The sequence below is a fragment of the Lissotriton vulgaris genome, chromosome 5 (genome assembly GCF_964263255.1).
Source record: "Lissotriton vulgaris chromosome 5, aLisVul1.2, whole genome shotgun sequence".
Lineage (NCBI taxonomy): Eukaryota > Metazoa > Chordata > Amphibia > Caudata > Salamandridae > Lissotriton > Lissotriton vulgaris.
In genome coordinates, this window is record NC_141693.1 from 818,492,101 (window position 1) to 818,517,807 (window position 25,707).

The 25,707-nt window shown below is 39.0% G+C and overlaps 1 protein-coding gene across 1 annotated transcript in view; it reads right to left on the bottom strand.

Moving 5' to 3' along the window:
- The window catches only part of LOC147711641 (E3 ubiquitin-protein ligase TRIM39-like), a 579,589-nt gene that overhangs the window by 213,356 nt on the left and 340,526 nt on the right, over positions 1–25,707 (bottom strand). Inside the window, exons 8-10 of the mRNA XM_086922302.1 lie at positions 20,810–20,830; positions 12,787–12,810; positions 12,679–12,699 (exon numbers count right to left, since the gene is read on the bottom strand). The gene's annotated coding sequence lies outside the window, so the exon portion shown is untranslated. The remainder of the gene's footprint in view (positions 1–12,678; positions 12,700–12,786; positions 12,811–20,809; positions 20,831–25,707) is intronic.

Consider the following 25,707-nt stretch of genomic DNA (forward strand, 5'->3'; position numbering starts at 1 on the left):
TGTTCTGTGGCGTTTTAGGTTCTGAATGAATTTTCCCGATTCATGTCCGTATATAGGTACAATTCACGTTGCCCTTATATAGGCATATAAAACAAGCCTTTATTTAGGCATAGCACATGCAACCCAAATACAGGCATGGCTTCTTCCATCCGTTCACCAAACGTCACAACGATTTCTTGGAAAACCAGCTTAATCTGTTTGCTTGAATATTGATTTCTCCAATAACTCAATTAGTTTTACAATGAACAACTATTTCCTAGGGGTTCATTCATGACATGCATATGCATTCCTAAACATTTTCAAGGTATAAATATACCTTCACTTGCTATGGCAATGCACGGTGGTTCACAGCAGTTCGATGACCTACTTAACCAATGCAGCTCGCTCCAGCAAGTGCCGAAGGAAGCAGACTCTCCAGCTGACGCACTGATCAGGAAGCTGCCCTCCTCTGCTGAGAAATCCAGATCCAGTGTTTCTGTCTCCCTCTGCGCGGTGTTGGGAAATCGAGTCCCGAGACAGAGATACCAGACCTCCTACATTCCAAGGTATTGAGCTGATTAGAACCTAGAGAAAACTTTGGTAGATTCTTGGCAAAACTAAACCTATGCTAAAGACCATACTTACTCCCTCCCTCGTACTAGACTTAGGTTAGGTACATTGGGGTAGGCGTATTTTAGAAGCACCAGTTGAGTATTTTAGCCTGTGTTATTTATGTATGTATTTTTTTATGGCTTAGAAACCATACAATGCTCTTACAGTATTATTTTATAATACTATTCTCGCTGTACGCATTATACTTTGCATTCTGTCTAACGATTGTAGCAGTTCACCTCTCTTGCATGAGAAAGAAGACGGTTTAATAAACCTTTTATTGAAAACGCCCTTCTCACTATTTCTCTGCAAACTCTGTAAAAACGAAGCATGCACGATTGACTGAGTGAAATACTTATCTATAGTTTCCACAACTCTTAAGATAGTTATTCCAGTCCTAGGGAAACAAAGTTGTCATGTTTATGCGGTTGTCAGAAACTAATCCCTTCTTGTGAATTCGAGAACGTTTCTAGTGACCTCTGAGCTATCTGGCACTCACAATTAAGTTTAGTGTATTCGATAGAGACCTACTGACCTAAGTCCTATGTCATATCTGTAGGATATATTATTCCAATGCGCAGAGCCTATTGGGAATATAGGAACTATACTACATGGCGCCCGACGTTTGGTAAGGCACTAATTTAACGCTAGATACTAAAGTAACTCAGTCGTGCTTTTCTCAGAGACCCCTTTTTTCGGTAATACTCTAATAGACGTCTGGAGTGGGTAAAGGGATAATATCCGCCATAGCTGAGTAGGACAAAAATCCTAAGTATTATTTTTTGGTTTGTTCAACGTTGAAAGATGCAGTGTTCCAAAATATTGTCACCTTATCTTTGTTTCCTTGAAACTTGTCTGCAAACTTTCTGTCAACAAAATGTCGAATAACAGCAACAACACCGAGGCAGGTGGAGCCACAGGTGATGACGACGTACAAGCTTTAAACTATTCAGGTTTCCATGAAACCCACGATGATGCTATAATCATTTCTCCAAATTTAAGAAGAGCCATCACTATAAAACTAAATAACGGCCTAACTCAAGAGGTGGTAGGGCAGTTTTTGTGATAGAGGCACATGAATATCACCAGACCGAGGTATTCTATTCATGGATAATCTTCACTGAAGCAAATCCAGTAATACAAGTGTTTCACTTCTACCAAGAAGATGAACCACCAGTGGAATACATCCCTTTCAAGGATATTGAAATTCCACTAACTTACCAAGAGCATGCGCTCTGGTTTAAAGGTGCCCTGAAACATATAAATCACAATACCAGGCTCGGTCCACTAGGTAGACCAGGAGCAATATGGCTAGCTTTAGCCAACTACAGACATGACCCAGACATTGAATCAATGTTGGATGAACAATTGCTTGGTAATATACAAAATGTTATAGAATTACACAGTTAAACCCCAACTGTCAGAAAGTCCTGAAAAGGCCTTTACTAAAAACACTCCTACTTCTCCAAAAAAGAAGTGGGAAAACATTAAACAAACTTCTAAATAGAAGCGTTCTCAATCCAGAGCTAGGTCTCCTCAAAAGGAGCCCTCTGAAAGGAGGTATAACCTCAGGATTAGGGATAATTGGAGAAAACCTGACAGCTATCAAGATACTGATACACGTTCCTCGTGTACCTTTCAGACTTCGTCACAGAAATCCAAAAGAACAGGACGATCAGAACACAAGGAAGAACGCGTGAAGTCCAAAGATGATCAACACGTTCAGAAAAACAAGAAACCTCAATTCACCAAAAAGAAGGTAGCAGGTCTAAAAATCAGACATGCCGAGGATCTTGAGAACACAACTCAAGAACGGGGAATGGGCTCAGACACAATGTTGGACAGCGCAGCAGAAGTCACCATAGCTTGCAAGAACTTGAAGGATCATCTGGAGACAGTGCACTTGAATGAATTCATTCAAGTTGAAACTGCAGATGCCAGGGTTTGTTGTCCACATACGCTATATGAAATAACACTCCGGATGGAGGGGGACATACCAAGAAAAGTGAGCGCCATCTTTTGGGAGCGACTTTCAAAGGGTTATGACATTCTTCTAGCTGAGCAAGACTGGCAACCACAATTTGTCAGGGGGTGCCCACATGGAGAAGACATCATTATGCCAGCCTTCTCCAACCAAATTCCAATTCATTTAAAATATACCTATGCCCTGAAATGGGCAGTAGCCCAGGCTCCTGCATTATATAAAAATCATGTAGGATGGGATACGAATTCTCCTCACCATAAAACCCAACTAAAAAATCAACCAACTGCACAAAAGCAGTACCCAGTTAAGCAAGAAGCTAAAAAACAGGTCAGGGAGATATTAGATCAACTTGAATACCAAGGGGTGATTGAAACTTGCATCTCATCAATGAACAATCCTATGTTTCCTGTCTCCAAAACAGGCAATACATATTTCATAATATTGGATTACAGACACTTAAACTCTTGTTGCAAAACTTTTGCAGTAAAAAATGCACATAGTGCAACATTAATGAATAACATTGTGTGTAAAAAATGCAAAACCACATTAGATATTTCTAATGGTTTCTTCTGTCAAAACATTGCACCAGAAAGTAGGTATTTGACCGCTTTCTCAATTATGGGGACACAGCGTCAATTCTGTTGTCTCCCTCAAGGATTCAAGAACAGTCCTGGGTTATTTTCAGCTAGAGTAACAGAGTTTCTACAAACATATGATGATGAAGCCTTATCATATGTAGATGACATCTATCTAACAAACGATGACTTGGAAAGGCACTTGAACATGGTGAATACCATCATACTTGGCTTCGCTTCTGAAGGGTATAAATTAAATTTTAAGAAATCAAGAATTGCCAATCTCAACGTCCTTTTCATAGGATATGAACTTTCAAGTGAAGGCGAAAGCCTGGCAGCAAACTTTTTAGAAAAATGTGCGCTGCTCCAACCTCCAAAAACACTGAAAAACCTACAGTCAATTTTAGGTTTCCTAAATTTTGGAAGAACATATATTCTAAAGTACGAAGAAAGGGTTAAACCTCTCTACGAATTAATCAAACCTGATTTTAAAACAGTTAATTGGAGGCAATAACACACTGAAATTCTGCGTTCATTGCAAACAGACATGTTAGCAAGAAAACATTTAAAAACACGCGTAAACGTACGCAACTTAGTGATCCGAATCATTCCAGGACAATGCAGATTCATGTACTTAACTTTTAACGAAGGTGACAAAGTACCAATAGCTTACAAATCACACTTGTACACACAATTGGAAATGAAGTTTACTTCAACAGAAAAAATTCTGACAGCGGTTCAAACTGCAGTAGCAAAAGAGAAAGCCCTCGCACAGGGTAAACGCATAATGATCGTAACTCCAGTACCTGCCTTAGAAGCAGTGACAAAAGCGAGCATTCCAAATGCTGAAGCTTTACATCCAAGATGGATACAACGGGTTAATTCTCTTGTTGCAACAGAGGTTGAATACGTTTTTGACCATTATTTGCAAACACAAGCATTTCTACAATACGAACAAGAATGTCCTCTGCCTACTGAAATTCTACCTCTAGAGCAGTATGAATGTATAATTTATACTGACAGATCAGCTCAACCCGCTACGGGGGTAAACAAGCCTATAGTGCTGCATGCGCGATCGTTAAAGGTGGTTGGCTTGATGGCAAATTCCAACCAATGGTCACTAAAACACAATCTCTAGGAGATGTTACAGCTCAGCAAGCTGAACTACAAGCATTTAAGACGGCGCTTAAAAATACAGATCGCGAATTCCCCACACTCATAGTGTGCGATTCGTATTATTGTGTTCAATCTTACAATGAATACTTACAAAACTGGATTCAAAACGGTTACAAAGATGCAAAAGGTGGCACAATCATGTATACATTTCTTTGGGAAAAAGTAGTTCAGTTACGACAAGGACTACAAAACACTCAAATGATACATACGCTGAGTCATCAACGTGATGGCGTTCACGTTGCAGGGAATTAATTGGCTGATGAAGCCGCGAAGGCAGCTGTGCAAACTGCTTCTATAGCTGCAATCACTCAATCAAAAATGAAAATAGATGGCGAAATAATGGTAGCTGTCAATGCTACAAGCAAAGGCAGCGGTGCAGCGTTACCTAATACGTTTCCACTCAAATACTCATACATAATTGATGCAAACTGCATTCCTTTTGCTCGAATCCCTGGAGTGAGGGATCGAGTGATTCCAAACAGGAAATGTAGAGTAGCTTTGATACACGAAACACATTTGGGAGAGGGTCTGATACATCAAGGGATCTCAAAAACAATATTAACTGTTAAGGAGATGTACTAGTGGCCAGGAATGAATGCTCACATTCACATGTTTGTGATTAACTGCATAGACTGCAATAGAGATCGCAGCACAGAACGCCGCATGATACCAGACTATAGCATAGCCAGCCCAGTACAGACACCAGTGTGAGACAGCATTAGACTATCTACACGCAGACGTCCCTATGGTCAAATGCAATCCCACAAATATTAAGACAAGATTTATTTCGATGTGGCCTCAGCACTCGGCTGACGCTCGAACTGTTATAAAAGATTTGCGAGTCTTTATCGGCACATTCGCAATTGGCACGTTACATTCTGACCAGGGTCCTGCGTTTAGCTCTCAAGCTTACTAGGAGGCCATAGCCAAATTGGGCGTTGTATTGTGGTACTCTAGTCCATTCCATCCGGAGGGAAATTCGGTAGTGGAGAGAAAAAAAAGGGACATAGAGCAATCTATAACAGCTAAGGTATTAGGCTCAGGTGACGGGTCGGTCAAACATCTAATAAGTGTTCAACGTAGTCTTAACAATCTGCCAAGAAGTTCTCTAGGTGTATCACTCCATATGAAGTCCTTTTTGGAACCACAATGATAGTGTCGTACCTCGATTGTCAGACTTCAGTGGTAGACCAAAAACCCTTTGATATCAAAGACCGTTTGGCTGTTTTACAGGACTTAAATGAAATAAGAACGAAACAAAGTAATGTGTTCCTGAAGCCAACCACCACTAAAGAAAACTGACCGTCCCAGCAAGGCCTGTCTAGATTCCTAAGCTTGGGGATCTAGTCAGAGAAAAGATCGCGGGCAAGAAGGAATTTGGGCCTTCCTACAGACAATAAAAAGGAGAACAGGTTTGTGTCCATCGACCTGGTCAAACCACATCATGTGGCCGATCATAAGCAGTAGGCCAATAGGACTCCGCCAATGTAGCAGACGCCTAATCTGGCTACTATCCAAGAGGTTCAAACTGAGAGAGTCATCACCTTTTAAGAATCTGCAGTGCGAAATGAAGGACTAAACAACAAAGCTATGGCACTTGTACCCCTTGAAACTCAAATAACAGTTCGTCAAGAAACGCCTGTCTACAACAAGTAGCATCCAACTACACAAATGTAACAAGGGTTCAAGTGATTCCAGCGATTTCAACGAATCCTGATGCAATACCTTCAATTGACCGAACTGCCTCTGGCTATTTCATTAACTTTGATACGTTTTCTGAGGATCCCAGTGAACCTGAAACAACGCCAGTAAAAAGAACTTTGAAAGAACAAGCAACAAAAATTTTTCATCACATGGAAAAGACTTATCTGGCTTCACCATGGATTGAACTTTGGATTGTGCTGAGTATACTTTTTCTCATACTTTGGTTGACTCTGGTAATACCTTTGGGAATGCTGATAAATGGAAGATATGTTAAAAAGGACACAGCAAGTAAGAACATCAACTTACTACTCAAGCCACACAAATCATCTCATCGTGAACAAAGAGACTTGTTATCAGTGAACATCAGAGCCGTTCCTATACCTGGTAATATAGTTTGGGACAGAACTGATTTTGACATTTTTGGCCCGTCAGAGCTGTTTAAGATTCCACACCAGTTCAAGACTTCCTTGAATGACTTTGTTTCATCTAGTACCTTTTCTGATGATTGGGACTTTGAGACTGTTAATAATATGATGTCTGCTGTTTTTACAAATCATGAATACTTAGAAGGTTCATCAGATTATGAACTAATGTTTTGGTATAATTACTATGGTCATCATTTCTTGCACAAATCTGCAAATCCTAGAAATGTTTTGACGTACAACCAATGGGAACATTGTCCTACGCCACCAAAGGGTAGCTCAAAAACATTTTTGGGAAATGTCCATACTTTTCAGGTTTTCATACTTCCAAACCAGAATCATTTTACTCTAAAAATGTTAATAAGACAGGAATGAAAAGTATATTGAGAAATACCAAGCACATTTATTCTGCAGCCTTTTATGCTCAGCTGTCTTCACTAGGTTTCGACTTTTGGAAACACAACATTGAGGCGAAAACAGTCTGGGCCACAAGTGCAGAGGATAGAAGCTTTATTTAGAGCCTGCATCATCCCAAAGCAAATTATGTTTTTGAATGACACTGTCCAACAGACATCTTGTCTTGGGTTAGCCAAGATAAAAGACCTAAACAATCCGTCCATACCTACACCTGTTAGTGGTAACACTTCAGAGGGGGAGGTCGACGTACATACAATTTTGCATCACAACAGAACATATCCAAATTGGAAAAAATGGTTAATCTGGCCCACAGACACAAACAACTGTCAAGATAGATTCCTGACTAAAACATGGGGGTTCCAATTCACTAGGCCAGATCCAAAATATGTTCCGAGACAGCATCCAGGAATAGTAACAACATACAGTGTAGGGAAACTGTGCCTTGAACAGTTACATAGATCTACACTTAAGAATGTAAAACAACACTTACCTTTACTTAAAGATGGCGCTGATCTTAGGAAATTCTTGCTAGGGCCATAAACGTTTATATATGCCGGTATCTATGCTGCTTATAAGGAAGCATGGAAGATTACGCAAGCAGAGACTGCAGAACGAATACGAGAAATTGGTCGTATTTATTTAGAGAAAACTCTCTCTGTAGTTGACAATGGGTTAACAACTATGTTGTCCAGGATATATTCTTTGGACAGCATAGTATCCTCTGCTATAGACATCATGGAACTGGACTTGATCATGTTGCAACATGGTCAGTCGCAAATACGTTCTATCATGCTATTAGGCTGGACGTTGCAAAACCTTTGTTCAGGCTATGTGCCTTGGTGTTTAAACAATACTACGTCACTGTTTTCAGAATTCAATCTCACTGATAAACAGATCAAACTGGCACAGAGGGGAGCAGACTATACAGTGCTGAGCATTGAGAAACTGGAAAGATTGCCATTGACTGTCGCTGAAAGACCAGCCACAGAATGGATTATACACGGAACAATCACTCTGTCTGTTACAATTTTCCATTTTAAGTATTGCCTAAAACACATACCAGAAGGCACATATGAAAGGTTGGGTAAAGAATACATCAAGACATCCTGAGAATTACCACACACACAGAGATGTTGGAGTGGGGGAAAAGAAGTGTTTCTTAACGGTAAAAATTGTGAAAATGCAGTAAGCGGTACTCTTTGTCATGGTGTTAATTTACACGGGGCCTGCGATGGTTCCTCTAACAACTTATCCTGCCACCTGCAAGGTTTACCAGCTGCAGTGATTGATCCAATTTTTGTACAGCTTTCTAATGGAAGTTACCTCATGTTAAATGATCACAGTTGCTGTAGCATGTTGTCAGGTGTACCCTATCTAGTAACTGTGTCAGCCAGGGTCACTTGCTGTATTGTTTCCAAAAACCAAGACAGACCGGGAGTCACCGTTATGGCCTTCACTGAACATCTCTTCTATACAAATTGATTCTTTAAGCAGAATGAAAGCGATTCTTTTGCAAAAACCTGTGCCAATGACCTCGGCCAAAGAGGCCTATGATCTGCAAGTCGCAAGGAGATACATGCCCTCTTAATTACAAATTGCCCTATACATTTCTTGGAAATGTTGCGTCTTAAACATGTCCAATACAAGTGGTATTTTACATGTATTTAAGACAGTTTTTTCGGGACTGTTAGCACGTTTTGAAGCAGTCCTAGGCATATTTCCAAACTTCATGCACTCTGTGTTTGACGGATTGCCTCTCATTTTGGGACTCGCTGCAGGGATACTATTTTTGCTCCTACTGTTGCGATATGGCAAGTCAATCCACAAGCGACACCCAGTTCACCGTGGGGCACCACTGTACTGGCGATGAAGTGTCGGGAGTGCATCGTCCAAATTTTGGGAGTACCTCATCTAAGAGAATTGAATACCACATGGTTTCTATCATTCAGACCAATTTGGAAAGATTGCCTTTTACCTGTTCTACAATGCCTGCTATGCGGAGAAGAATGCGTGCTAGACACATGTCTGCCACTCCCATCAGTCATGCCAATGGATGTTGATACTTTGCTTGAACCAGTAACGGCCCATGCACTGTGTTGTCCCTAGCGGCTACCAATTCTGATGACAGCATTCATTGAGATCTCACAGACGCAAAATGCTACTGCTGAGGTACAAGAGGAAACAGGCACACAGATATCTTCCAATTCCAACATTGCTAATGCGACCAATGCTGACGGCGATGCTTCGCATCTATGTGCGGTTGATCTTATTAACGAGGTAATCCAACTCTCACCTACAATGGTGGACACATTTTTTACAGACTTAGAAGATTTGATGTTTTCTCCAAATACCAACACTGACTTTTGATTTGGCACAAAGTGTTCTGAGAGACTCTGAATTTGACCTTCATTTTTCAAAACAAAGTTCTAACTTTGAAACTCTTTTTTTCTATGATTAGCTTTTTGTATTTTTCCAAATTTGTATTTTTTATTTTTGGCACAAATTATTCTGCTTAAAGTAGAACTATTCATAGAGAACTAGAATTCTTCCAGAGACAATATTTGACCTTGTCCTCATACCAACAGTTATCTGTAATATGACATGAAATGGTTTCGGCACCTTTTTCTTCTGTATTTTCTGTATTTTACGAGCCATTTCATAAATGTATTTTTGTGATTCATTCGGATAGCATTTTCAAATGTCAAACTATATGCTTTGAATGAAGCATTGCTTTAAATGGGTACAGCACAAATGCTCTTTTTGTGTACAACCGGTACCAATGCATTTTTATGTGTTTGGGTGGATTTTAACACATCATGTTTAGATATGTTTAACGTGTTTAGAACTTAGTAGAAGTCGGACACAAGAAAGTGGAGTGGGTGTTGTGTGGCGTTTTAGGTCCGGAATGAATTTTCCCGATTCATGCCCTTATATAGGTACAATTCACGTTGCCCTTAAATAGTCATAGAAATCAAGCCCTTATTTAGGCATAGCCCATGCAACCCAAATACAGGCATGGCTACTTCCATCCGTTCACCAAACGTCACAACGATTTCTTGGAAAACCAGCTTAAGCAGTTAGGGGACTTCCCCTTGCTTGAATATTGATTTCTCCAAGAACTCAGTTTGTTTTACAATGAACTATTCCCTAGGGGTTCATTCATGACGTTCATATGCCAGACTTTACGTCAAACATGGCATTCCTAAACACCTTCAAGGTATAAATATACCTTCCCTTGCTAAGGCAAAGTACAGTGGTTCGGAGCAGTTCAATGACCTACTTGCCCGACTCAGCTCGCTACAGCAAGTGCTGATGGAAGCCGACTCTCCAGCTGACACACTGATCAGGAAGCTGCCCTCCTCTGCTGAGAAATCCAGCTCCAGTGTTTATGACTCCCCTTGTGGGGTGTTGGGAAATTGAGTCCCGAGACAGAGATACCAGACAGCTTCAATCCAAGGTATGGAGCTGATTAGAACCTAGAGAAACCTGTGGTAGATTCTTGGCAAAACTAAAACTATGCTAAAGACCATACTTACTTCCTCGCTTGTACTGGACTTAGGTTAGGTACATTGGGGTAGGTGTATTTTAGAAGCACCAGTTGAGTATTTTAGCCTGTGTTATTTATGTATGTATTTTTAAATGGCTTAGAAACCAAACAATGCTCTTTCAGTAATATTTTATAATACTATTCTCACTGTACGCAGTATACTTTGCATTCTGTCTAACAATTGTAGCAGTTCACCTCTCTTGCATAAGAAAGAAGACTGTTCAATAAACCTTTTATTGAAAACGCCCATCTCACTATTTCTCTCCAAACTCTGTAGAAACGAAGCATACACGATTGACTGAGTGAAATACTTATCTATTGTTTCCATGACTCTGAATATAGTTATTCCAGTCCTAGGGAAACAAAGTTGTCATGTTTATGTGGTTGTCAGAAACTAATCCCTTCTTGTGACTTCAAGAATGTTTCTAGTGACCTCTGAGCTAGCTGGCACTCACAATTAAGTTTCGTATATTCGATAGAGACCTACTGACCTAAGTCCAACGTCATATCTATAGGATATATTATTCCAATGCGCGGAGCCTATTGGGAATATAGGAACTACACTACAGTAGGACACGTGAAAAAGGCATTGTGTCTTAATAACTACTAATCTGGCTCTTATTATGCTGTTCTTAATATTTATGTCAATTTATGTGATGTGTGCGGTCAAATGTCATGAGATGTCACTTTCTGGGATGACTGCGGCCAAAGGTCATATGATGACAATTTCTATGATGTCACGTAAGTCAAAGACCAAGATGTCACTTCTGCTACCTCTTGCATTATGGATAATCAAGGTCTATGATTCATCTGTTAGCTCTTCCTGCAAGTAGATAAGATAATTTTCAGAGCTCAACTAATATTGGGTTTAGATGTTACCTGTCACCAGAGGAAAAAAAGAATGAAGGTAAATACAGGCACTAGTTAAATTAAAAAGTATTTACCCAACAACTGGTCTTCTTTTTCATAATTAAGAACTTGCATCTGCTGTTGCCTTTTTTCTGCACCAGGAAAATATATTTGCTCTTGGGGAAACCCTTTCCTGTATGCAACCCCATTTTTGCCAGAGTTCCGGGCCATTCCCACTTTCCAAAGGCAAGTTCTCACACACCTAAAAAGAATTAAATCTCCGACCATTTCCATAGAACGAATGGGCCAGAAAAATATGTGTAAATATTCACAAAAGCAAGATACTCAAATCCTCAAACACCCATTATCTGCCCCTGTTATAGCATAGCATTAACTCATGCACAACTTTAGACCATCTTGAATGATATTAAACATAAGGAAGTTGACGTACTACTGCATGGTCACCATTTGTGAATGCCTTTAACATGTAAATTAAGTAATTTACACATGCATGACTACCAGTGTGGCCTCAACTCACTCTGAGTAAGGAAACCACTACTTTACACATAGTAGACAATGCTCTCCTGACCCGAAGAAGATGCCCTCTGCCTCCTGATATTGCTGGACCTGATGTTGCTTGACCCATCCTAGACAGAATCCCTTTTGTTTGGGATGAACAGCAAACAAAAAACAGTACATTGTAAAAAAAAAGATATAGGGCGGTCAGTACTAAAGTTGTCGACACTTTTGACAATCACCATATTGTGCTTGAAAGTTCAGAAGAATTTTGGTGAATGTTATATTCTTACAGTTGTTTATTTGCACATTTTACATTCATAGTTCTAACAAAAATATTTTGGAGCCTCATAGGAATGGCAGACAGCATGTTATGCCCTTTTTGGCACACAGGCCTGGGGCTTTACCAAGACTAAAAATCCACTGTCTGTAGGGCCATGGTGTGCAGCAAATTCAGGGTGGAACATGGAAAGTTGATTGGGTGTGCTCTGGAATGTACCTTAAAATGCCATGTATTCCTTCAAATATAAGCACATCAACAATGACCAAAAAGTATTGTGTTCTGTAAAACCTTGAAAACTGTACGTTTTTCTCTAGAGATATTTGGGAAAGAATGTACCAATAGTTCACATTTTTAATGATTGGACATAGCCAGGGACCCTAACTCTCTAAAAATATACTTCGGGCAACGGGCCTGGCATCTAAGCATAGAAGATTTTCCAAATTGTAGAGCTTTAGGCAAGAACACACTAATGTTGCTGATAATGATGTCACAGAAACTGCTCCCAAGCTTGACAAAAATGAACTGGGATCAATGCGTTACTGTGTAAATGTACAGCAAAATACCACTTAAAGAGATCATAATTGCTATATTAATAGAAAGACCATCAGACTCACCTTTTTCTTTAGTGAGAAGGTCTGTGTACACAAAAATAGATTATCATAAGTTCACTAGAATTTGTTTTTTATAAGATCCATCAATTTGTGCTCAAAGAATTCACTTACCTCTCACTGCTTTAATTAAATCACCTATCAGAGAATATATAGAGAAGAATAATATAATCTTATTTTGAGGATGTGCAATTGATTTCTACAATGCCTATCATTGAAACTAGACAGATTAAGGAACCCCCAGAAAGGTTATTATTGGCTGTCTGGGGGGATTTCTTTTATATATTTCAATTACTTTTTGCAAAACAAAATGTCTGAAATGTGATATTCATAAAATATTTCTGTTCATTTAGCAATAGATATTTTACACTTTTCAAGTGAACCTATCATAGTTACATTCATTATACCTTTCTAAAATCCCTCAATCATTTGCATAGTATTGAAGTATATCACATCAGTTGCCCTGCACTATAATGGTTAGAGGTCTGTAAAGGAGTAGTAAATTCAATTTCAATGCAGAGTATAAAAAGGTTTCTAAGATATGTAACATAAAACATGTGCAGAATTTTTAAACCTTACAACTATTTTTTAAACACCCTAATGTCATTTTCAAATTATTTCTGTTGATATGTCTGCTCTGACAGACAACAATAGGTTATTAATTTCAAGGTGGGCTTTTCTGAAGATTTCCAAACTGGCGTCAAAGAGCCTTTTTTTGTTTTGTGTTGCTGTGCAGAGTAGGCATTGCCTTACTCACTGGATAGAGGACTTCTGTTGTTGTATAAAGGAGACATAGTCTAGCTAATAGTTCCTCTATAGAGCAAAATATAGTTCTCAACATCATATTGAGTAAATTATTAATTATCGGAGGTAGCAATCTTCAGACATGTTGTTTAACAGAGGTAATCTACTATGACTAGATTTGTGGTTGCCCCCACCATTCAATCAATGCAATTTCACATACATTTGTCCTTCTGGAGAGTGTCTGAAATAGGGACAACGAATGTGTTATTTGTGCAGATTTTATACTCCATTATTCACAATTTCATAGGTAAAATTCCAAGAGTTATTTCACACTTGAACATTATGACAACTGTGTTTGAGTGTAATTCTCTGATTTCAAGCTATTCACAAACATTACTGTATTATGTTAAAAATGATGAGATTGAAAACTTCTCACCACAATGAACAATGAACATTTTACAGGCAGGGTTAAACAGAACAAATGAATCTGCATTTGGAACATTACAAGACCTATACTGTGTGCATCATCTCAGGGACTGTAAAAGAAAATTGTGTATGTGCGCAAAATCCTCTTCCATGATGCATGGATAAAATTGCACCAATAAACATATATTGTACAATATTATGAAAGATTGAAATAAGAAAAGTGCTATACATGACATAAATAACACACACAAGGAAGTAATAATACTCAGAAATAAGCCTGGGCGGAGCTCGCGGAGTTCTACTAACCGGAATTCCGCAGAGTGGCCCAAAAACTCAGCGAGATTCTGCGGAATCCAACGTGTGGGCAGAGATGCTCAACAAGCCCATACATGCTATGTTTTTGACATTCAGGAACACAACGTGCGTTCTAGCGCTTGAAATTGTGTGTGAACGGTGTGGATGTGGCACGCGTGCCATAAAGCTGTGTTAGAGACTGTCAAGTCTCTCGAGCACCTGCTGGCCATTGGCAAGTCTCGCTGGTGCTTGCAGGCGGCCAGCAAGTCTCGTTGGCGCCAGTGGGTGGCCTGAAAATCTCGCTGTGCTTGCAAGCGCTCGCAAAATCCCGGCTCAAGAGCAGAAACTGTCTATAAATTCTGCAAATTCTGCAAGCAGAGCAGAATTTTACATCCAAGCCTACTCAGAAATCCCAAAATAGCTGCCCATCTCACATTGTTGATTTCAAATAGGGTCACCAAACCCAACACATTAAAAAAACAATATGTATTGGTTTCTGTTTCGTTTCTGTGGACATGGCCATTTGTCTTTATGTCTAAATGAATTTTAGCATACTGGGCTAATCCAACCAGAAAAGCAGAGGGATTAATGTCTAGGAAATTCTAGGCTTCGAGAGGAAGGGGACTACTACTTGTGTGAGCAACTTCTGAGGTCTCCTACAGAATCTCCATCAGACACAGTCTCTGAGGGATTTAACATTATTATAAGTCCGATATTAACATTTGACACCATAGCCAAGCAGACATCTCATCATAGATCTGTCTCTGTCTCATTCTTCTATTTGCTTTTTATATGTATCCCCTAGCATTGATAATACTTAAGTTCACTTCCATCAGCAGCAAAAACAAATATTTTTAGCTCACACATTTATTCCTCAGATGTGCCAATATTTCTCAGATATGTCAGTTGGGAAGTCCTGCAAGATTTCAGAAGCTTCTTGATAAAGAAAGGTATCCGGATGCTGCTCAGCCGTATACCCTTGACAAATCCCTCACTAAGGCCCAGATTTACAAAACATGCGCACTAACAGATCAGCACTCACAAACGCTGCTTTGCATGAGAGGGAGAGAGAAGCACAGCCCCATATCAACAGAGATATGGCTCTCTCTTCCCCTCTTTTTACCGGTGGTGCACAATCAGGGTGCTGACTGCCGAACATTCACTTTTGTGCCAGAGTGCAAGGGTGCGTGAGTGAGAATAGCGTAGGATTCTTTTGAACTGGTAGGTTACCCTATACTATGGTTAGACTAACTCTAAAAAAGTGCCCCACATTGGATGTGTGCTGCATAGTACAACACACATGAAAAGTGGGAAGTTTTAGGAGAAATGAGGGCATTTATTCTTTTTAACACATGCTTCAAAGTGGTGTATTTTGTTGTGCAAAACCCTGTCTTCTGATGTTAGTAAATAGGGTTTTGCTTCAAAAAGCATGGATGGTGGCATGGGCATGCCTATGTACCACCCATGTAACTCCCCCTTGAAAGTAAGTAACGCAAAATGGCGCTTAGCTCTGCTTTATGTTACTTTTAGTCAACTTTTCAGTGCAAAACAAGTTTTGTGCTGGAAAGTAAATAACTAAATAAAACAACTTTTTTCTGGTCTGGTTCAATTTTATGACACAAACACCGCGCACGATGTTTGTAAAACTGGGCCTGAGGTGCTATTGTTCTGACTTGAACTGTATAAAAATCCTACAATTAAAGCTAGGATAAACATGTAAATCCTGGCTACTAGGCATGAGGTTATCCAATAAATACACAGGGCTCAGTTCACAATGACCTCCACACTTGTGGCAGGGGTCCACACACGTGGCGGGGGCCTGCACTCTGGTCAGAAACTTTACACTGCTGTTACTCATTGTGGAGGTCAAACCAGGAGTGCGGGTCCCCCGCCACAAATACGGGAACCTGCCACGACTGCGAGCCTCTGCCAGGAAAGCAAAGACCCTTTGTGAATTGGCCTTACAAACATTACCCAATACCCAGAGGAAAAAGTCAGATTTGGGAGTCTGATTATACCACCCTAGATATGGAGGAACGCCAGACTGTTACAATATCTGATACATTCCTTAGCGATATAGCATTCTCCACAGCGTTTCTTCTATCCCAGAGTTACAGGGGTCAAATTTATCACCCCATGGTGCAAAGACTTAGTCAATGTGTCAGAATGTACTACATGTTCAGTTGGACTGTAGCCTATACTTTACCCAGTGAGCAAGACTACATAGGGAGGATTTCAGGGTTACGATAAGTTGTCAGTCAGTCAGTCAGTCAGTCAAATACTTTTATTCAATTATTGAAAATCAAAAAAAGGCACAAATACAAATACATTGCAACAAATAAACAGCATCAGTTAATCGATTACAAATGTAGAATATATATAAATTTCACATAATTTACAACAACATATATAAACATTTTCTCAGTATTTCTTTTAAAAACAGCCGATATTCAACTAATTCATATGCTAAAAAAGAACACAAGCCACTAAGGAATTTGTCCTAAGAAAGAAGTGTACTAAAGCTTAAGGCTCTTCATTCTAAAAAGAATAACTATGTGACTAGGGTACTTAAATTTAAAACAGGAATACCCCGTAAGCTAAGACGCTTCTTATTAATACGGACACACGCTACCAAGTAACTTGCTATGTAAAAAGTGACACGTCCGCTGGATAGTAGTTGCAAGAAAAAGAGAGTGGGCCTAACCTGGATAAAACCCGCCTCCCTCAGAATAGGCAGGTGATATTTTTTCCTAGTCTCTGCATAATGATCACAAAACATCATAAAATGTTGCGTATCTTGTATTGAAAAATTGTCACAATCAACGATAAGTTGAGTTCAGGGACACAGTGGAATTACAAACCCTCTTCCATTGATGAATAACACATTCAAAACCATTAAGAAACAGGACATAACTTTTCAAATATTTATTTTAAACTACTTACCTAGTACATAAAAATCAGAATATAAAAATTAATGCAGTGTAGCATGTCACGGTCAGAGAAAACTGCAAGAACATTTCTACCATTGTTATTGAGTCCCTCATGCTTTGTTATGCTAACTTCGCTAAAGCACTACATAGCAAAACTGTTCTTGGGTTTCTAAGATACTTGACACAACATACCTGTGGTTTTGGTAAGGAATAGCAAGTTAGGTATTTTCTATCACAGCTTAGCAGTGTGTGCAAGACTGGAACATAAACTGTCACCAGCTGAAGGCCACATCTCTTCACTGCCACATAACAGTTGCCTCGATAGCCAAGGCTCGAAGGCGCTCTTTATGCATGATCCCATATCTGAGTTTCTATATCATCTGACTTCTGATTTTATCTTATCGTACTTTTTATTTTGAAAACAATGACAGGATTTTCAGATATTAAAGTAAGAATAGGACAAGATAATCATGCAGCAAATGTGCCAATTCCTTTATCATAGCGATACTGTTAACATTTATAAACAATCCTGCACAGCAGGTACTTATGGTGCAGGCATTTTTAATATTTCTAGACATCTCAAATACTTCTCACTTTCTATTATAGAAAATATATGATACTGTAAGCCCTCTTTAAAGGACGTCACTGTTAAAAAGATGTTTTGTAACTTGTACCCTGTAATTTATACATATTGCAAGAGGTTGTGTCATTTGTATTGAACAGGTTAAATAAACATGGGATCCAAAACTTCTCACTGCGGTTGCCTCCAACTGAGGTTTCTGCTACCATCCTGCATGACCTCTGCCTCAATATCCCTGGAGTGATGTCTGGTTTTTATAGTATTTGATTGCTGATCATATCAAAATAAGACAAATGCTCATTGTTGCAAACGCACCAACTGGATCATCATAGTGATGGTATATTGGTAACATTTTGATACAATACTAGGCAGCAGGTGCATGCGATGCAGACATTTCTAGTATTTATTTACAGCTTTAAAACTTCACGCTTTCTAGAAAAAAAATAACAAAGACTGAAAAAAGCCCAAAAAGTTGAAATTGTAGTAAACTGTGGTAAAGTAGGGAAGCTGGGAATAATCCCAGTTTTTATGGTATTACATTGTTCAATTCAGCCACCAGATGTATTTGCTTTGCTTTCCCTACACCCACCTTACCGCTGATCCCCTCTCTCCCAACTGCCATGCCGCTGGCTGTAAGGCGGCCCTCAGGCACATCACCCACCCAACATTTGGGCCCCTGGGAAAATGTTTGCAAGTACCCAGGTTCTAGACAATATTCCAAAATCAGAGCATCTAGGAATAGAAGGATTTTTTTTTCAGTTTAATTAGACTTTATTGCTTGATTTAAAAAAACCTTTGCAAGTTACAAAAAATAAAAGTATTTAAAAGTGTACATATGTAAAAAAAGGAATGCAAATTCCAGTCCAGTATAAATAAAAGTAGCAAATATTATGCTGATGGATTGTAACTTGGATCGATCACATCACAAACTCTTTTTTCTGCTTGATCCAAGAACCTGACCAGGGCACAATTTAGTTCGGTGTTCCAGGGATCAAAGCATGCCAGAACTGCTGCCCTGCATTATCTCACCATATTTTTGTTCCAAAGTTTCCTTAAGAGGAACCGTCTTTCGTGCAACAGGTTTGGGCAGAGGCATAAGATGTGTGTGATGTCTTTTTGTGTTTCCCACAAAGTCGACAGAGTTCGTGGCCATTGACTCTTTTCCACTTTGGCAAGTGACACGAAAAGTTGATGAGTCCCATTCTTAATTTTAAGAAGCTTAGTTTTGTACGTGCAGTGAATGTTAAGGTTAGGTATGGCTGTGGAATCAGCTGGACATAGGATTGCAAAATCATCCAACGGTGACTTCTTTTTGCTAGCCGAGCCTTGTCTTCCACTAAAGAAAGTTTTTTAGCGCTTATTTTTGCTAATCGTTTGAATTCATTTTGGCTTACTTGCAGATTCCAAAGGTCGTTCAAACCTAGGGTTTTTAGCCCTTTTTCCCAATAGTCATGTCCTGCTCGCCAAAGGTTGAATAGAAGGATTTAAAAATTTGAGAACTTTAGGCAAGGAGCCTCTATGAAGATGATCTACTGTCTACAGTGACAGCAAAATACCACTTAAAGAGATTTTAAAGCATCTGATGCCACTGTATTAAGTGAAAGACCATCACAACTTTGCTGTGTAGACAAAAACAAATATGAGCTTAGTAGAAGTTGCTTTTATATAACATCCATCTAATATTGCTCAATTTATACCTCACCTCTTGCTTTAATTACCTATGACCTATCAGAGACGATATATGGAAGAATAAATTAATCTTGTTTTGAGTATGTACAATTTGTTTCTACATTTCCTACTGGTGAAAGTAGAAAGATAAAGTGTTGTATTAGCTGTCTAGGAAGATTTTCTTAATATTCCTATTCATTTTTGCAAAACGTCTGAAACGTGATATTCATAAGATATTTCTTTTTTCATAGCAATAGATAATTTATGCGTTTCAAACTGACCTACCACATTCACAATTATTATACTTTTCTAAAATCTCTCAATCAATAATTGGCACGTTTTTTTAAGTATATGACATTAAGTTGCCTTGCACCATAATGGTTAGTAGTCTGTAAATTAGTAATAAATCACAAAAAGGCTAGAAATGTATGTAACAAACAATATGTTCAGATTTTGTAAACCTCAAAACTATTCAAAACATCCAACCATAATTTAGAAATATTTTCTTTTGATATGTCTGCTCAGGTAGCCAACAATAGGCTATGAATTTTAAATGGACATTTCTGAAGATTTCAAGATGGAGTTGAGGAGTCTAATTTGAGTGAAACCCCTTGGTGTGCGTCTAGGTGTTTTTTGTTGCTATACAGAGTGGGGATTTCCTTGCTCATTTTGTAGTAAATCTCGGTTTTTGTATAAAGGAGAAATAGGGCCAGATGTGCAAACATTAGGAATAACACATTGCTATTTGCAATTATCTCCTAATCACAAATAGGAAATCGGGATTCCTAATATATGAACCTCATTTGAATTTCATTAGCGATTACTAATGGGTCACAAGCAGAACTACCTCATGCGTATTAATGAGGTAGGTCGCAATTTGAGCCATTAGGAATTGTAGCTGAGGTCAGCAGGCCACATTGTCTGTGATTGCTTTTAAATAGAGCAATGATCTTTTTAATGCAGCCCATTTCCCTTAAAGGAAAATGGGATGCATTTAAAAGGAAAAATTTAACTTTGCTGTCTGTGGTTACACTGCCTGCTCTTAAATGTTTTTTTTTTTAACATGCTCAAAGGGAAAGGGCTTCCTTAGGGACCCTTGCCCCTATGTGAATGGATTACTGCCAGTTTTAAACTGACTGTAAAGTATTACTGTTTTGTGACTGGAATATGGGCGCAAAGCATTAATACCTACCATTTAGATTTGGTATTTGGAATCACAATTTGCCTATACTACTTTGTAAAAAGCTTTTTTGTGGTTGCAAACGGCCACATTCTGTGAATCAGGCAGTTTACGATGGCAAATAAGCTTTGTAGATCAGGCACTTAGTCTGCCTTATCATCCCTCTATAGAGCAAAATATTTTTCCTAACATCATCATAAGCAAATGATGCAAGATGGAGTGTAAAAATCATCAGACAAGTTGTTTAACAGAAGTACTTTACCGTATGTAGATTTGTGCTTGCCCTCAACCTTGTTTCAATGCAATTTCACGTACCTTTTTCCTTCTGGAGAGTGTCTGAAAGAGAGACGGCAAAAGTGTTACTTGTTATGATTTAATACTCCATTGTTTCAAACTTCAAAGGCAAACTTACAAGAGCTGTTCCACGGTTGAAATTTATGACAACTGCGCTTAAATGTTATTCTCTAAACTCAAGCTATTCACAAAAATTATCGGTATGATGTTAAAAAATATGAGATTTAAAATGTCACACCACAATCAGCATTTGACAGTCAGGACTAAACAGAACAAATTAATCTGAGCGCTGTACAAACGCCTTTGCACCAAAGGGCAAGGGTGTGTGCATGAGTCTTGCATAGGTTTTGTACTGGAAGGGTAACCTTCCAGTACAAAATACTATGCTTAAACTAACTTTAATGCATTTCCCATGTAGCATGTGTGCTGTACAGCACACATGCCAAGTGAGGAGCTTTAAGGGAAATAAACGCATTTCTTTTTTTTAAATCCTGCAACTAAGGAGCATTATTTTTTGGTGCAAAGATCCTGTTTACTAATGTTAATAGACAATAACGTCGTTATTGATTCCTTATTGTCCTAACTCACTTATGGTTTTAGAGGTGTTACGCTAACTTTGCTAAAGAAGCACATAGCAAGTCTGTACTTGAGTTTCTAAGATGTTTCCTCAAATATTCTTGTGGTTTCAATATGCAATAGCAAGTTAGCTATTTCCTATCCCAGGTTAGCAGTCCGTGCGAGGCTGGAACATAAACAGTGGCCAGCTGAAGGCCACTTCTCCCCACTTTTGCCTCCATAAGAGGCTTGTGCTGCAAACTGGCTAAACGTTTGTTTTGATAGCCATGGTTTGAAGGCCATCTTTATCTGTGGTCTGATATTAGAGTTTCTGTTGCATCTGAGTTCCGATTTTGTCTTATCCTACTTTTTATTTTTAAAACAGTAACAGGATTTTCAGACATTAAAGCAAAATAAGACAAGATAATCTTGGCAGCATATGTGTCAACTCCTTTATCATAGTGATGGGATCTTTTTAACATTTATAAACAACCCTGGACAGCAGATGCATATGCTGGAGGCATTTTTAGTATTTCTAGGAATTTCTGATTTTCTCATTTTCTATGAAAGAAATAGAAAAGTCTGAAAAAGGCAAAGAATGAAAAGGTCTGAAGTCTGGAAAACACAAAATGATGGAAGTAGAAAAGCCTGAGTGTGAACTATCACAATAATCATGACATTCCTAATGATGATAGACATATATCTAATGACAATATTCATGATATCATACATAAGATCAAAAAGACTTTATCCACATTTGTAAATAAAAATGTAGGCTAAACAAGTTAATATGACTGCAAACAATAAGTTATTATTTTCAAAATGGGCATTTCTGAAGAATTTCAATCTGGAGTTAATTTGAGTGAAATCCCTCTGTGTGTATCATGGAGTTTTTGTGTTGCTCTGCAGAGAGGGCATTTCCTTGATCACTGGAAAGAGGTCTTTTTCTCTTTTATAAAACAGACATTGTCTAGCTAATAGCCCTCTATAGAGCAAAATATACCTCCCAACATCATCTTACCCAAATGATTCTAGGCAGGCAGTAACAATCTTCAGACAAGTTGTTTAACAGAAGTAGTTGTGTCTACCTTGACTAGATTTGTGAATGTGTCAACGTTTTTCAATGCAATTTCACATACCTTTTTTGTGCTGGAGAGTTTTTGAAATATGGGCAAACATGTGTTACTTGTGCAGATTTTACACTCAATCGCTCCAAATTTCAAAGGCAACGTTTTAAGAGTAATTTCACACTTGAATATTAGGACAACTGTGTTTGAATGTAATTCTCTGGATTCAAGCTACAACTACACACACAAATTATGCGTATGATGTTAAAAATTATTTGATTAAAACCTTATCACTACAATGAACATTTGACAGGCAACTGAACATAACAAATAAATCTGCATTTGGAACATTACAATACCTAAACAGTGTTCACCATCTCAGGGGCTGTGCAAATAACTTGTGTCTGTGCACAAACTCAACTTACATGATGCATTCATAAAATTGCAGAAATGTAGTTTTAACAATATTATGAAAAATTGAAATATGAAAAGAGCTATACATGACATAAATAAAAAACACATGGAAGCAATGATACTCGGAAATCAAAAATTAGCTGCCCTTCCCACATTTTTCATTCTAACTAGAGACAACAAAAGTTAACACATTACAAAAACAAATGTTGCATTTTTTCTTTTTTCGTTACTGTGGATAGGGCCATTTCTCATAGTTACATGCTGGTTACTACCAAAAACAATATATTTATGTCATGAAGCATTTCAACATTTCAGCATCCTGGGAAAATTCAACCAGAACACCAAAGGATTAATGTCTATGAAAGTTCTAGGCTCTGACGGGAAGAAGAATACCATTTTTATCTGTATGATCACTGCCTTCTGTGTCCCTTCTGAAGTCTCTTGCAGAATCACCATAAGGCATAGTCTTTGAGGGATCTAAAGTTAATATAGGTCTCACATTATCACTTTAAATTGTAGCCAAGAGACCATCTCTTAATTGTAGATCTGTCTCTGTCTCATTCTTCTATTTCGTTCTTATGTATCCTCTAGCATAGATGATACTTAGGTCCACTCCCATCAGCAGCAATAGGGTAAAACTTGTAGCTGGAGTCTATATTTCCCAGGAATGTCTATTGGGCAGTCCTATAAGATTTCAGAGTATTCTAGATAAAGAACGGTATCTGGATGCTGCTCAGCCGCCCACCCTTGTAGGAATCCCAACCTAAGGCCAAGATATACAAAACTTGCGCACAACTCAGCGAAGCATCACTGAGAGGGAGAGTGTGGATCTACAGAGATATGACACTCTCCTCCACTCTAGCGATGGCACGATAGCAGGCTGTCGACTGTCAAGCAGTCACTTTTGCGCCACAGTGCAAAGGTGTGTACATGAGTCTGGAGCAGGTTTTGTTCTGGGAGGGTACAAAATACTATCCATAGACTAACTTCAAAGCAAATGTTTCCCACATTGGATATGTGCTGTACAGTATGGCACACATGCAAAGTGGGAAGCATTATGAGAAATAAAAACATGTCTCCTTTTTAACGCCTGCTTCAAACTGGTGTTACTTTTTGGTGTAAATCCTTTTTCCAATGTTAGTAGATAGGTGTGGTCTTTCCTAGACAGATACACCTACGCAAGATTTGGATTTTAGCCTTTTTGTTTTGTTTTATAGTCTTGCTCAAAGAGCTCTCTCTTTCCCAGTGGTGGTCTTCTCCTACTCTGGGTTATAACAGATACATTCCAGTGCTTGATTCCCCTTCTGTTCTTTCCTTACTCCACCTTGTAGTCACTGCTTCTTCTTCACAGAGCCTCAGAGGATAGTCATGGGGGTTCATGGCCTTGAAGAAAGCACACAACAGGGTAAGTATTGATTTATTAGGGCTCCCTCTTTTACCTTTAGTGACTACCACTGTGTTTGTGACAAGTATAGGGCCCTATCCCTAAAGAGTGCCCCTTTTCACGTCAATGGTGTTTACCGAACTGGTAGCCGCACCACGACCACCACCTCCGTAGAGACAAGAAATGTACAAAATGTACTTGCCTGGGGCCAAAGACCTTCCCCTGGGTCTTGGCACTGGGAACCACAGTGTCCTCCTGTCCCACTTGGTAGCTGTATTTGATTGTCGTTGGCCTCCTCACCACCTGAAACTGGCTCGGTATCCTTTCCCTGTGTCTCAGCAGATGGGGTGGCTCCCTCTCGTCCTCAGCTACTTCCTCCGACTCCACAGGCTTAGCCAGTCTGTAGAAGCCCTCCGGTATCATATCTTCAGTCTTCTCTCCTTCGGCTGGGCAATCCATCCCCGTACAGTCTCCTCCTTCCACACCCCATTTCCCTGTCACATGTGGGTTGTGAGCTGCGGTCCTCCTTTGCCACCTCTTGAGGCTATTTGGAGCAACTAGAACCTTGCTGCTCCACACTTCCGGGTTCCTGGTGTCAGCCATGATGACATTTCTGGCTGGGGTAGTCTCCCAACTACCATAGGGCTTTCCTTCAAAAAGCATGAATTGTTGTATTGGAACACCCTTATGGAATCCATGTAATGACTCTTTGAAAGACAGTTTTGCAAAGCAGCGTGCTGCTTTGCATTACCTTTAGGCAGCTTTCCAGCACAAAGCAAGTTTTGTGCTGAAAAGTAAATAACTAAAAAAAACATTTTGCACTGGTCTGCGTCAATTCTGTTATTCAAAATTAGGGCAACTTGCTTGGAAATCTGGGCCTAAGATGCTATTAAGCTAAATGCCAAATGCTCAAATTAAAGCTGGGATAAAATGTCAGTCCTCTGCCGCTAGACATCAGGCTAGATAATAAACACAGCAGGATTATCCAAGACCCAAAAGAAGAAGTCAGATAGGAGACTCCAGATAATGAAATGCAGTAGTAAGGTTTATTCCAGTAGTCAGTCAGTCAGTTCAACTTTATTCGGATACAATAGTACCCATGAAAGCACAGAAAACAAATACATCACAGCAAGTAACCAACGATTACTTTAAAATAATTACAATATCCAATATACAGATGCTAAAGTGAATTGTGCAAAGCTATACGGCGCGTCAATACATATAAAAGAAGAACCATTTGCAGGATATTTTTATAACAATGTCAAGGGTCCATCATAGATCTTCGCACCCTTACTGCAGATTTTAAAAAAGTGCCAGTGCGAAAAATAAGATCAACATAATCTAATTCTATCATTGATCGATATGCTACCTCCAGACAGATTGGTCTTTTTTGTTAAAATAAGAGCATAAAAACAGTTTAAAATATTTGATATAGTATTTTCAGAAAAATATAAAGTGCATAATAGTTTGCTCACTCCTCCCGTCACATGGGCACAAGT